The 12513-nt window shown below is 48.0% G+C and overlaps 1 protein-coding gene across 4 annotated transcripts in view; it reads left to right on the top strand.

The window, feature by feature from the left end:
* Positions 1-12513, top strand: part of cdk17 (cyclin-dependent kinase 17) — a 133290-nt gene that overhangs the window by 52025 nt on the left and 68752 nt on the right. The gene's annotated exons all lie outside the window — the stretch shown is intronic.

Below are 12513 nucleotides of genomic sequence, written 5' to 3'. Positions count from 1 at the left end.
CTATCTTTGAAATTAATAACACATCTGCACAGCCTGTTTTTGGAGAAGAATCTTTGTGGGGTATATTTTCTGCCTCATCAGCTAGAACGTAGCCATATATCCTTGTCAAAGTCCTGGTTTCCTGTGCTGCTATTGGTCGAAGTTGGCAGATACATTTTTCTGTCCTGCTTCCTGTGCTGCTCCAGTTGTCTCCTCCTGGAGTCCAAAGGAGGGGTACAATCTTCTGTAAATTCTCAAGTTCTCGGACTGGAAGACTTGCCCGAGGCCATGCTGGGTTAAACCTGTGGGCAGGCACAGTAGTGTAACGCTTTACAGCGCCAGCAACCCGGGTTCAAATCTGGCCACTGTCTGAAAGGAGTTTGTACATTCTCCCCGTGTCTGCGTGAGTTTCCTCCGGGTGCTCTGGTTTCCTCCCACATTCCAAAGACGTACGGATTAGGAAGTTGTGGGCATGCTGTGTTGGCGCCGGAAGTGTGGCGACACTTGCGGGCTTCCCCCAGAACACTCTACGCAAAAGATGCATTTCACTGTGTGTTTTGATGAACGTGTGACTAATAAAGATATCTTATCTTCACTTATCGTTCAATGAATAAGTGACTTTGGCTTCCAGGAGAAGGGTAAATAGTTGTGATTTTGTAATTTATTTAACTTGGTTTTAATGACATTAATTGGGTTTTTTTGGTGTATGTGTGTGCTTTTCAGTTTTGTAAATATAATTTTTTAATATATTTAACTAGTTATTAACATTGTGTTGAGTGATACTGAATGTTGGTGACTGTTAGAGATGTTCGCCGTCAATGGCCCTGACCACACTGACAGCTGGAGCCTGGTTGGTGAGGCCTCATCAGCTGTCGGAGAGCTTTAGTGAATGTAACTGGCTGTTCATGCTGAGACGGTTCCTATACTCTGCAGGGTGTAGCTGAAACGCTACGTGCTGGGCTTGTAGAAGGTGGTTGCGCTCGGGGTCATGCTGAAACAAATGGCTTGGCGCGTGGTTTGGTTGAAGACAATTTTTGGGGTACCTCAACCTTTTTGCGGTGATATTTTGCAACTCTGGATTGCTACATTAAAGAACTCTAAGACTCATTTACATTGGTGTGAGACTCAAATCACGTAACACATAGGAGAGACAGGTGTTCGTTCCTGAATAAATCTGCTGAGTTTCCTGATGATCATGCTCACTGACAGATGCCAGGTATTTTTAAATTTCTGAAGCTGAATCTCATTTTCTGGATATTGTCCAGGTCTTAGTGCATGAGGGTTTTTGTCAACATCTAAGAATGTAGCTGAGATCTTTGCAGTCATCAGCAAAAATTCCCGCTTATAACAGGGGAGAAAATCAAAAATGAAACAGCCTGGTGCTGAATAACTCCCCTCTTTCCTATCTCTCACCCTTTTTTCATTTTATCCCAGTCACTTTCTCATCCTCTTCTTCCTCTGCCACTATTTTTCTCCCCTCAGCCAGACAACTGGCATTGTCCTGGTAGCACCCTATCCACAATACCTCCACTTCTAGAATTCTCATCCTAAATGCTGTTATTGAGACCATCCTCCTTCCTGTGCCAACAACTGATTTAAACAATGGCTTTGTAGCGGTTGCTGCCGCGAAATAAAACAAGACGCTAGTCGGAGGATTGTCGAACAAGAAGTGGTTTATTTTCCCGCCTTGCGCAGGCCCTTTAAGGGAGACTGTTCCCGCCCAAAGCAACCGGCAATTACCTAAGTACTACGTCATCAAGACTTTCCCGCGCGCGGGTTCTCCCCGTCGCTCGGGAAAGACGAGGCCCACCGCCATCTTGGGCCTCGTCACTCCGACGCCACACGACCCGACTGCCGAGCCGGTTCGCCCGACTAAACGGTGAGTCGCCACACAACCCCCCCCCCCCAGAACCGGCGATACAGTCCCCAAGGTCCGCGGGCTGTGCCAGCTGCCGCTTAGGGGGCCGGCCTCTGCGTCACAGCGTTGCAACCTCGACAGGGTGTTGCAGATCCAAATGGGCCGGTTTTGAGGCGGTCCGCCGTGAAAACCTGTTCCCTGCCTCCAATGTCCAAAATAAAGGTGGATCCGTTATTCCGTATGACTCGGAACGGTCCCTCATATGGTCGTTGCAATGGCGCCCGACGTGTGCCCGTGCGAACAAAAACAAACTTACAGTCCCGTAGTTCCTTGGGCTGGCAGGATGGGGCTTGACCATGCTGTGAGGTGGGAATCGGGGCCAAGTTGCCAAGCTTCTCGCGCAGTCTTTGTAGGACTGCTGGGGGTTGTTCCCCTTGGTCCCGAAGGGCAGGTATGAAATCCCCGGGGACAACTAGGGGCGCCCCGTACACAAGCTCAGCTGACGAAGTGCGGAGGTCTTCTTTGGGGGCAGTGCGTATGCCGAGCAGGACCCAAGGCAGCTCGTCAACCCAGTTAGGACCCTTCAGGCGGACCATCAAGGCTGATTTCAGATGGCGGTGAAAACGTTCCACCAACCCGTTTGATCGAGGATGGTAGGCTGTGGTGGTGTGCAGCTGCGTCCCTAGCAGGTTCGCTAATGCAGTCCAGAGACTGGAAGTGAATTGGGTGCCTCTGTCGGAAGTGAATTGGGTGCCTCTGTCTGAAGTGATGTGGGCCGGAACACCAAAACGTGAGACCCAAGTCGTGAGCAGCGCCCGGGCGCAGGAATCAGTTGTGATGTCAGTCAGGGGGGTTGCCTCGGGCCACCTCGTGAACCGGTCCACGATGGTAAGGAGGTACCGGGCTCCTCTTGAAACCGGCAGAGGGCCCACGAGGTCAACGTGTATGTGGTCGAACCTCCTACAGGTAGGCTTGAACTGCTGTGGTGGGACCTTGGTCTGTCGCTGGATTTTTGACGTCTGGCAGTGCGGACAAGTCCTGGCCCACTCACTGACCTGTTTGCGCAGGCCATGCCAGACAAACTTGCTGGCGACCAGTCGGACGGTAGATCTGATGGACGGGTGCGCCAACCCATGTACCGAGTCAAAAACGCGTCTCCGCCAGGCTGCAGGGACTATAGGGCGGGGCTGACCAGTCGCAACGTCGCAAAATAGGGTCCGCTGACCTGGACCAACCAAGAAATCTCGGAGCTGCGGACCCGAGACTGCGGTTCTGTAGCTGGGCAGTTCGTCGTCGGCTTGCTGTGCGTCAGCTAGGGCCGCGTAGTCGACACCCAAGGATAGGTTGTGGATGGTTGGTCTGGAAAGTGCATCAGTAATGACATTATCCTTTCCGGAGACATGTTGGATGTCAGTTGTGAATTCGGAAATGTAGGATAAATGTCTCTGCTGACGAGCTGACCAGGGATCGGAGACTTTGGAGAAGGCAAAGGACAGAGGCTTATGATCGGTGAAAGCGGTGTAAGGCCTGCCTTTTAGAAAGTATCGGAAGTGCCGGACCGCCAGATACAGTGCTAGAAGTTCCCGATCAAAAGCGCCGTACTTCAGTTCGGGCGGTCTAAGGTGCTTGCTGAAAAATGCCAAGGGTTGCCAGCGGCCTTCGAGTAGCTGTTCCAGTACCCCACCCACCGCGGTGTTGGACGCGTCTACCGTGAGGGCAGTCGGGACGTCAGTCCTAGGGTGTACAAGCATCGTGGCGTCTGCCAGGGCGTCTTTGGCCTTAACGAAAGCAGCCGCAGCCTCATCAGTCCAGGTGATGTCCTTGCCCTTACCAGCCAGCAGCGAGAACAGAGGGCGCATGATACGGGCTGCTGCAGGGATGAACCGATGGTAAAAGTTGACCATCCCAAGGAATTCCTGTAGGCCTTTGACTGTGTCGGGGCGGGCAAAATGGCGGATAGCGTCCACCTTGGCGGGTAGGGGTGTTGCCCCGTCGCTGGTGATTTTGCGGCCGAGGAAATCGATAGAGTCAAGTCCGAATTGGCACTTGGACGGGTTGATCGTGAGGCCGAAATCGCGGAGGCGGGAATACAGCTGGCGGAGGTGGGAAAGGTGTTCCTGGCGGTTACGGCTGGCAATCAGTATGTCGTCTAAGTAAGTGAACACGAAGTCCAGGTCTCGGCCTACCGTGTCCATCAGCCGCTGGAAGGTCTGCGCGGCGTTCTTAAGGCCGAACGGCATCCGAAGGAATTCGAACAGGCCGAATGGGGTGATAATCGCAGTCTTGGGGACATCATCCGGATGGACCGGGATTTGGTGGTATCCCTGAACGAGGTCCACTTTGGAAAAGATGCGGGCCCCGTGTAAGTTCGCTGCGAAGTCCTGTATGTGAGGGATGGGATAGCGGTCCGGGGTGGTGGCGTCATTCAGCCTGCGATAGTCGCCGCAGGGCCTCCACCCTCCGGTGTCTTTGGGGACCATGTGCAGGGGGGAGGCCCAGGGGCTGTCTGACCTGCGAACAATCCCCAGCTCCTCCATGTGACAGAACTCTTCCTTTGCCAGGCGGAGCTTGTCTGGAGGTAATCGTCGTGCTCGGGCATGAAGGGGTGGCCCTGTAGTAATGATGTGGTGTCGTACCCCGTGTTTGGGCCTAGAATTCGTAAACTAAGGTGCCAAAATTGATGGGAATTCGGCTAGGAGCTTGGCGAAATCGTCGCCAGAAAGGGAAATGGAGTCCAGGCGCGGGGCTGGTGTGCTGATTTCTCCCAGGGGATAGGTCTGGAAGGTGCTAGAGTGGACTAACCGCTTCCCTCGCAGGTCGACTAACAGGTTGTGGGCCCGAAGGAAATCAGCTCCTAGGAGTGGTCGGGCGACCGTGGCAAGGGTGAAGGTCCAGGTAAAACGGCTGCCGCCGAATTGTAATTGAAGTGTGCGGGTGCCGAAAGACTGTATCATTGTACCGTTGGCGGCATTGAATAGAGGACCGGGTGGCCTGTTACGAGTGTCGCGGCCGGTCGGGGGCAAAATACTGACCTCCGCTCCAGTATCAACGAGGAAACGCTGTCCAGATTTCTTATCCTGAACGAAGAGGAGGCTCTGTCGGCGGCCAGCCGCCGTAGCCATCAGCGGCGGCTGGCCCTGGCGTTTCCCTGAAACTTGCAGGGTGGGCGGCATCGACGGGCCTCCGCACCCCACCTCTGATGGTAGAAGCACAGCTGGTCACCCGTGTCGTCATCTGCGTTCCTGGGGTGTGGTTGCTGGGGCCGGGCGAGGCGGGCGTTGGGCTTGCGGCCTGGTGATTTGACTGACGGATGAGCCGCTCTCGCGCTTGGCCCTCCACAGGACATCTGCCCGGGCAGCCACCTCACGGGGGTTGCTGAAGTTGGCGTCAGCTAACAACAGGTGGATGTCATCGGGGAGCTGTTCGAGGAAGGCCTGTTCGAACATCAGGCATGGCTTGTGTCCCTCGGCCAATGCCAGCATCTCATTCATTAGGGCGGATGGGGATCTGTCCCCCAGGCCGTCCAGATGAAGCAGGCGGGCGGCGCGCTCATGACGGGAGAGGCCGAAGGTCCGAATCAAAAGGTCTTTGAAAGCCAGGTACTTATCTTCCTCCGGAGGCGACTGGATGAAGTCCCCAACCTGGGCAGCTGTCTCTTGGTCCAGAGAGCTAACCACATGGTAGTACTTCGTGGAGTCGGAGGTGATCTGCCGAAGGTGGAATTGTGCTTCGGCCTGGTCAAACCAGACGCTGGGCCGAAGTGACCAAAAGGTGGGCAGCTTGAGGGCCACTGCGTTGGCTGCTGTGCTGTCGGCCATTGCGCGGGTCCAAAATCTGTTTGGACCGTCGGGGTCACCAATGTCGCAGTTGCTACCGCGAAATAAAACAAGACGCTAGTCGGAGGATTGTCGAACAAGAAGTGGTTTATTTTCCCGCCTTGCGCGGGCCCTTTAAGGGAGACTGTTCCCGCCCAAAGCAACCGGCAATGACGTAAGTCCTACGTCATCAAGACTTTCCCGCGCGTGGGTTCTCCCCATCGCTCGGGAAAGACGAGGCCCGCCGCCATCTTGGGCCTCGTCGCTCCGACGCCGCGCGACCCGACTGCCGAGCCGGTTTGCCCGACTAAACGGTGAGTCGCCACAGCTTCATAATAAACCTTGCATAAAAGCTTAAAACATATTCCTGTTCATGCTGGGAGCAATTTTCTAGGATTGAGATATTTTGAAGCCATACTTTAATAAATAACTCCTAAGATTACAGATAACGTGGGCATTTAGTAATGTATTGTCACAAGAAAATAGGAGGAGGAGTAGATCACCTGACCTCTTAAGCCTGCTCTGGCATTCAGTGTGATCATAGCTAATTTACCCCAGGCCTCAATTCCTTCTCTGTGCCAGCTCCCCATAGTCCTGAATCCCCTAATCTTTCAAAAATTTATCAACCTCTACTTTAAATAATGAACTAGCCTCTGCAACTCTGGGGCAGTGAATTCCAGAGAGTTACCATCCTCTGTGAGAAGAATCTTCTATGCTCCTCAGTTTTAAGGCTGATGTGCCATTTGCCCTTTTAACTACTTGTTGCACTTGCCTGCTAACATTTTGTGATTCATGCACAAGGATACCTTTGTACTTCATTCATTTGCCGTCTTTTTCCATTTAGTTTATCTGCCTTTTGATTTCTCCCTCTGAAGTGCATGGCCTTGCACTTTCACAGTTTGTATTCCATTAGCCAAGTTTTTGCCCACTACCTATTTACGTTCTGTTGCAAAGTAACAATATCCTCATCATTAGCTTGCCCTTCCACCTACTTCCATGTTGTCAACAAATGTGGATTCCTAACATTTGCATTCTCCACTAGGTCATTAATATAAACAGTATCTAAGGGCCAAGAACTGACCCCTGGGGTACTCTACTGGTTACAACCTTTAAATCTGAAAAGGGGACTTTTATTTCAATTTTCTCTTTTTTTTCTACATGTTAACTGATTTTCAATCCCCGCTCACACACTTTCTCCATTATCATGAACTCTTAACTTGTGCAAAACATTTTATGTTGCACTTTGTCAAATGCCTTTTGGAAATACAAATACAGGCTCCCCTCTAACTACTCTGCTTGATATAGCCTCAAAAAAAAACAAGTTTGTTGAACATAATTTGTCTTTCATGAAACCATGTAACTTGGTATTGGTTTATTATTGTCACTTGTACCGAGGTACAGTGAAAAACTTGTATTGCATATCGATCGTACAGGTCCATTCATTACACAGTGTAGTTACATTGAGTTAGTACAGAGTGCATTGATGTAGTACAGGTAAAAACAATAACAGTGCAGAGTGAAGTGTCACAGCTGCAGAGAAAGTACAGTGCAATAAGGTGCAAGGTCACAACAAGGTAGATCGTGAGGTCATAGTCCATCTCATCGTATAAGGGAACCATTCAATAGTCTTATCACAGTGGGGTAGAAGCTGTCCTTGAGCCTGGTGGTATGTGCCCTCAGGCTCCTGTGTCTTCTACCTGATGGAAGAGGAGAGAAGAGAGAACGACCTGGGTGGGTGGGGTCTTTGATTATGCTGGCTGCTTCACTAAGACAACGAGAGGTAAAGACAGAGTCCAAGGAGGGGAGGCTGGTGTCCGTGACGCACTGGGCTGTGTCCACACCTCTCTGCAGTTTCTTGCGGTCCTGGGCAAAGCAGTTGCCGTACCGAGCCGTGATGCATCCAGATAGGATGCTTTCTATGGTGCATTGACAAAAATTGGTAAATTAAGCTTTCCTAAATGATTAGTTACTCCTATGATTATTGACCCTAGCATTTTGCTAACAATAGATGTTAAAGTAACTGACCTATAGTTTCCCACACTTTGCCTACCTTCCTTCCTTCCTTAAACAGGGCAGTCAATTTTACTGTTTTGTAAACCACTGGTACCTCCCAGAATTCAGTGAGTTTTGAAAAACTTCACCCAATGCCCCACTATCTCTGCAGCCAATTCCTTTAAAAGCCTTTGGTGCAGGCTGTTTGATCCTGGCAACTTGTCTGCCCTTAGCCTGTGAGTTTTTCTAAGACCTTGTCCCTGGTGATTGGGATTCTTTCACATTTTGCCTTTTCGTTATTCCCTGATGTTAATTCCGCAGCCTCATTCTCTGGAGGTCCCATATTAACATTAGTCACTCTCTTCCTTTTTATATATTCAGAGAAACTTTTTTACTGTTTGTTTTTGACATTACAGGCAAGTTTCCCTCAGTCAGTTTACCCCTCATGAGCTGGTTCCTGAAATATTACCAATCCTCTGATCTTGTCCTTTCTACTTTGGATGTCCTACTTTTCAATTAAACATTTTCTTTGATCTCCTTTGTTAACCACAGTTGGCTCCACTTTCTCATGGAGTCCCTCTTTCTTGTTGGGATAAATTTCTGCTGAATCTGATGAACTAGCTGTTTAAATATTTGCCACTGCTCATCTACTGACCTACTTAACGTACTTACCTAGTCCACTCTCATTATAATGTTGTGAAATTAATTCAGAGTTGTTTTGGTGACGATTGTCTTGTAAAACTAATAGTCCAATTAAGTCTTAATGATAATGAAAAGTTGAATAATGTGCCCTTGATGGTGCACATTACCAGTTTCCAGGTCAGAGGATTGAGTACTCGAGCATTGAATTATCAAAAGCATTCAATTTAGTTAATGCTTTAAACATTCTCTTTGTTTCTAAGTAATTATGTTTCCTCAGAATTCTCAGCAGAGGACATTCAAGCGTTAGTCTAATGTAATATTAGTGTATTGTTAATTGATGGCCCCCTCTCCTCTGAGACTGAATATCTTTAGTTCAAGCTGCACTCCAGAGACTTGAGCAAATAATCTGCTTTAAGACAATTGCAAAATTACGGTGATCCTGAACAATTGGAAGTACAGCCATTAGGATGATGAGCTGGAGATAGGAGACTCCAGTTGCTGGTATCTAGAGCAAAAAAAACAAATTATTGGAGGAAGTCAGCACATCAAGCAGCATCTCTGGAGACATGGGGATGGTCGACGTTTCCAGTCGAGACATTGCATCAGGGGAATTTGAGTGGGCAGTCTCCCTTGGTGAAGAAGTTCTCCCGCAGTTCACGCTGTAGCAGTAATACTAAGAAGAGATGTCATTTTGAGGTTTGAGGATGATCAGCAACAATCTGCTTGAGAAGTGTGTGTCATTGCATACCTTGTGCATGTAAAATTTGAGTACATGTGAATAGAACAATATAATCATCAGGGATCTGAGAAAAGTACAAACTCAAAATATATTTCACTTGTTTGCTTGAAACTTTAATGTTTAGTCTCCATAACAAATTTTAGAATGTAGCAGCACTTCAATGTGTACATTTGCTTTGCTCTGAAGACATAAAATATGTTGAGAAGCACAAAGTACTGTACTTCAGTTAACAACACTTATTTTAAAATTGTTTAGAAGATCCCAGTGAAACCTGAAACTTCAACTGGTTTTCTCTCTCTATAGATGCTCCTTGACCTGCTTTGATTTTGTTTCAAATTTCCAGCATCCAGTTTTTTTTCTTTTAATTTTCATTAAATTCAGTTTAATACAGGGCTAAATTGGATTTGGTTAAAATGTCAATAAACAAGCCCTAAAGGGCATAGTTGGTGACACAGCAGTGCAGCAATTAGTGCTGCTACCACTTGCAGCTTCGGAAACCTGAATTCAATCCTGATCAGTCCTGATGTAAGGTCTCAACCCGAAACATCGATGATCCCTTCACCTCCATAGATGCTGCTCGACCCAAAGTTGTTTTTGAACATATAACATAGAATAGTACAGCACTCGACAGGCCAGTCAGCCCACAATGTTGTGCTGATCTTGATGTCAATTTATAATAAATGTCCTTTATTTTTAAGTTTTAAAAACCCCTCTCAGGCCTCCCCTCAGCCTCCGATGCTCCAGGGAGAACAACCCAAGTTCGTCCAACCTCTCCTTATAGCTCATACCCTCTAATCCAGGCAACGTCCTGGTAAACCTCTTCTGAGCCCTTTCTGCAGTCTCCACATCCTTTCTGCAGTCTCCACATCCTTCCTATAATGGGGCCTCCAGAACTGCACAAAATAGTCCAAGTGTGGCCTAACTGAAGTTTGATAAAGCTGCAGCATGATTTTCTTACTCTTATACTCAACATCCCTACCAATGAAGGCAAGCATGCCATTCATCTTTACCACCTTATCCACTTGCACAGCTCCTTTCACTGATCTATGGACTTGAACCCCAAGATTCCTCTGTACTTAAGTGCTATTCAGGGGCCTACTATTAACTGTATATTTTCTTCTTTCAGTTGATGTCCCAAAGTGCAACACCTCACACTTACCCAGATTAAACTCCATCTGCCACTTCTCTGCCCATATCTGTAATTGATCTATATCCTACTGTATTCTTTGGAAGTCCTTTACACTGTCCACAACTCCACCGATCTTGGTGTCATCTGCAAATTTGTTAATCCACCCATCTATATTTTCATTCATATATATCACAACAACAGAGGTCCCAGCGCCGATCCTTGTGGATCACCACTGGTCATGGACCTCCAGCCAGAATAACAGCCTTCCACCCCTACTCTCTTTGGGCGAGTCAGTTCCGAATCCAAACTTGCAATTCGCCCTGGATCCCATGCATCTTTATCTTTGAATCAACCTACCATGAGAGACTTTATCAAATGCCTTAGTAAGGTCCATGTAGATAACGTTCTCTGCCTTCTCCTCATCAAGCACCTTTGTCACCTCAGAAAACTCAATCAAGTTTGTAAGGCATGACCTACCATGCTGACTGTCCCTAAGCAGGCCATGCCTTTCTAAATGCTCATAAATCCTATCTAGTATCCTCTCCAAGGAGCTTCCCTACCACTGACATGAGGCTCACTGGCCTATAATTATCTGGATTATCCCTATTTCCCTTCTTGAACAAAGGCACAACACGTGCTACTCTACAGTCCTTTGGGACCGCACCTGTTGCTAGTGCAGACACAAAGATCTTTGTCAAAGCCCCAACAATCTCCTCACTTGCGTCTTTCAATATTCTGGGATATAGGCCCTAAGGCCCTGGGGACTTATCCACCTTAATGTTTTTCAGAAGACCCAGCACTACATCCTCCTTAATCTCAAAATGTCCCACCACATTAGTGTGCCCACTCTATTTTCACTCTCCTCCAAATCCTTCTCGGTAAATACTGATGCAAAGTACTCATTTAGTACCTCAGCCACTTGTTCTGACTCCAAGCACAAATTCCCTCCTTTATCCTAGAGTGAACCTACCCTCTCCTGAGTTATCCTCTTTTTCTTAATGTAAGTATAAAATGCCTTGGTATTCTCCTTGATCCTACTCTCCAAGGACGTTTCATGGCCCCTTTTGGCCTTCCTAATCGCCTGCTTGAGCACATTCCTACTGTCTTTGTATTCCACAGGGGCCCAGTCTGATTTTAGCTTCCTGAACCTTGTGTATGCTTCCTTTTTCTTCCTCACTAAACTTGGGACCTCTCAGGTCATCCAAGGTTCTCTTACCTTACCATCCTTATCCTTGCTCCTTACCAGAACGTGTCAATCCTGAACTTTGATCAGCTGGTCTTTAAACAACTCCTACATATCAGACGTGGACGTCCGACAACAGCTGCTCCCAGTCAGCGCCCCTTAGCTCCTGTTTTATCCTGTTATAATTTGCTGTCCCCCAATTTATTACCTTCCCACAAGATCCAATTTTATCCTTATAACTATCTTAAAACAGAATGAGTTATGGTCACTATTCCCAAAATATTCCCCCACTATCAGGTCTGTCACCTGCCCTGGCTCATTTCCCAAAATGAAGTCCAGTATGTTCTCTCCTCTAGTTGGACTCTCCACCTACTGTTTCAAGAACCCCTCTAGGATGCACTGAAGAAATCCCACCCCATTTAAGCTTCTTGTATTAAGGAAGTTCCAATCAATACTGGGGAAGTTAAAGCCCCCCACTATGACAACCCTGTTGTTCTGCACCTTTCCATAATCTATCTACATTATCTGTTCCTCCATCGCTCGATGGTATTGGGCAACTTGTAGTATAATCCCATCAGTGTAATTGCTCATTTCTTATTTTTGAGCTCCACCCAAATTGTCTCTGTGGATGAGCCCTCCAGTATGTCCTCTCTGAGTACTGTTGTGACATTCTCCCTTATCAGTAGTGCAACCCCTCCACCTCTTTTTACCGCCCCCCCCCCCATCACATCTAAAACAATGAAACTCAGGAACATTGAGCTGCCTGTCCTATTCTTCATGCAACCAGGTCTCTGTCATGGCAACAACATTGTAATTCCATGTACTGATCCAGGCTCTAAGTTCATCTTCCTTGCCCATATACTCCTAGCGCTGAAATAAACACATTCCAGCCCATCAGTCCCACCTGTTTATTAACTTCTCCCTTGCTGTCCTTCCTTTCAGTCTTGCTTGTCATACCATCTTTCTTGCCTTCAACCATACCACCTGATGCCCTGCTGCTGTGGTTCCCATCCCTCTGCCACTCTAGTTTAAACCCTCCCAATTACTCCACACTCCAGCATCTGCAGTCTCTCTTGTATCTTTGATTCAGATCTTGGGTGCTGACCACATGGCTTTCCCTCAGGTGCTTCTGTTTCCTCCCACATGCTAAAGATATGCTGGTTTGTAGGTTAATGT

This window comes from Pristis pectinata, chromosome 19 (assembly GCF_009764475.1).
Source record: "Pristis pectinata isolate sPriPec2 chromosome 19, sPriPec2.1.pri, whole genome shotgun sequence".
Taxonomy (NCBI): domain Eukaryota; kingdom Metazoa; phylum Chordata; class Chondrichthyes; order Rhinopristiformes; family Pristidae; genus Pristis; species Pristis pectinata.
Note: the sequence above shows the minus strand (reverse complement) of the source record. Positions and strands in the feature narration are given on the sequence as shown.